Source organism: Lolium perenne, chloroplast (assembly GCF_019359855.2).
Source record: "Lolium perenne chloroplast, complete genome".
NCBI lineage: Eukaryota > Viridiplantae > Streptophyta > Magnoliopsida > Poales > Poaceae > Lolium > Lolium perenne.
Genome location: NC_009950.1, coordinates 82501 through 85000, shown reverse-complemented (window position 1 = coordinate 85000; position 2500 = coordinate 82501). Strand labels below are relative to the sequence as shown.

Sequence of the window (2500 nt, the reverse complement as noted above, 5' to 3'; positions counted from 1 at the left end):
TCCCCGTAGAAGTATTCCGAAAATCTGCGCCTGGCGCTCTCCTCTATCTTCTGAGGTCCTTAACCATCTCCCTGAGAAAAGTAGACAGTAAAAGCCAAAATAGACTAAATATAGCCTGAACGATCCTAAAAATCCCTCGAAGGAGATAATAAAGAACCCAAAGCAGATGGTATCCTACTGCAAGGGTGGTCTTAAGAATCCAAAAGAGGTTGCTCAGAAGAGATAGATGTATCCCAACCGCTATTGCTCTCGCGTAAAGACTTTTTTTTACGCGACAGGAAAAAATGACTACGAATTCCCCTTTTTGTTTGCGAATCCCTGTTTGTATCCTTTGAGCACACGCCTATTAAGTAGCGATCAAATCAAGGAAATCGATCAAACGATCCCAATACCGTGAAAGAGAAACTTCCCAGATCCAGGGAAGCTTATCATAAAGGGCTTCGACAAGGGGTTTTCTTCGTTCTTTGAGCAAAAAGATAAAGATCGGATAGATTCGAACCGCAATTGCAAAGGTAATAACTACTATGCCAGCCCAAATCATGATCTTCACCAACTTGGATTTGGTTCTCTCGCGAAAATCGCGAGTTGCAGAGATGAGAACCATGAAAAGCAAGATCCCGAATAAGAAAACAGAAACCGAGGAAACCACAAGAGTGAAGACTAGTAGAGTCTCGTCTTTTGCCATTCTTTGCTCCTTTTTCACTCAATGATTCATTCTAATTTCCCGACCAAAAATTCTATATCTCTATTCTATGATATTTCTATATATATATAGAATATGATATCTAATATGACACCCGATTTGTCAAAGGGATTGGATTGGTGACTTACCCATTCAGTGACTTTGGCACTGGACGTTCCAAAAACGGGTACTATCGGATCGGGTGAATTAGAGAATAGACAGAGGTCCGTTGGCATTTCAGCCTTTCTTCTCCTTTCAGGGCCTATCCGAAAGAGAATCCAGTACCTCTTGGTCCTGAATATCAGAATAGGACGAACGAACCGGACCCCGCGGATATCTTTGCTTCGGAACAAAACAAAACCCTGCAATCAAATAGATTGTCCCAAGGGCGCCATATTCTAGGAGCCCAAGTTATGCTATTGAAAATTAGTTCCTCTAGCAGTTCCGGTTTGAGCATTCCGTTCCCTTTTTCAAACTCCACTTCTTTTCATATAGCAATCCCTGATCAAAGAGAGAACAATATCCATTTCAAAACATTTCTAACGGATTCCTTGGTTCGGACCGACGAAGTAATGGCACTCGATTATTATCAACCTGGCTGCAATCTTTTTCTGTCGGTAAGGATTGCACCAGAGCACCTTCTACTTCTAATAGGCCATGAACTATAGATAGAGAAGAATCATTCTGAGCGAGTACATAAGAAGCGATCCACTTTTTTTCATCGGTTCCAGGCCAGGGGAAGACCAAAGATCTTGCGCGGCAGGTCCGCCAGAAAAACGAAAAAGAGAAAGAAGTCTCGTTAATCTATTCATGCTCGTTCCAAGTTCGAAGTACCTTTTCTTTTGGCCAAAGAAAAACCCGCTTCCTGACACGATTGCCTCTTTATATAGATAGATTCGATGGGGTTATTACTTATAAGTCTATTTTGTACAAGAGCCCCTCCTATCTGATAGAAAAGGGTCCCATGATCCCGAGCCGATCTTACCTTGGCTCGCAAACCCCAAGTTTGTCTATGAAGAGCTAATCTAATTGTATTTTTTTTTTAATGGATTTCTTATGTGGAATACTAATGGATAGGGCCTCGTTGCTAAGTGTTACAAGATCTAGTGCACTGGAACTCGTGGTTATGGACCCGAATCCTTTAGTATGCAACATTGTCTTTTCCAAGTAAAAACCCCTAGTATATGAAAGAATGAAAAGGTGCTTTCGTTCTTGTGGAATAAGAAGCCCTCGTACCTTACTGAAAGGAAAATCGTAATTTTTCGTTAGGTATTTGACCAAATAGGATCGTCCAGTTCCTATAGAACCTATCACTAAAATACCCGATAGGGCTAAGCGGAACGAAAAGGGTTTTCCATGAGTAAGTGATTGTCTGATAATGAGCAAGGAATATAGGTCTTTCTGCTAAAGGGGATCTATTAAACTCATAATTCATTGGATCCTTGTTATCAATGCCAACTAGGTATCATAAGTAAATGGATCCCGGTTGTTCAATCCTTTGATAACCAAGGTCATTCTTTGCTAAAGAGAAATGATCACTATGAGTCAGATTCAATAGAATTGGATCCATTCCAAATAGCAAGAATTAGGATTCTTGATCCCTCTCAATCTCTCTTTCAATTCGAGGATCCAGAGAGGTGTTTTCATAGTCATCTCCTAATATTTTCGATTTCATTTTTCTATGATATGCCTTTCTATATGAAAATTTGTTATTTACGATGTACGATGATCCCTGTTAAGCATCCATGGCTGAATGGTTAAAGCGCCCAACTCATAATTGGTAAATTTGCGGGTTCAATTCCTGCTGGATGCACGCGA

The 2500-nt window shown here is 40.6% G+C and overlaps 1 non-coding gene across 1 annotated transcript, besides 1 other annotated feature; it reads left to right on the top strand.

Moving 5' to 3' along the window:
* Positions 1-2500: part of an inverted repeat (repeat region B) that runs on past both edges of the window.
* On the top strand, positions 2422-2495 carry trnI-CAU. The gene has a single exon. It is a non-coding gene; the product is annotated as a tRNA-Ile (tRNA).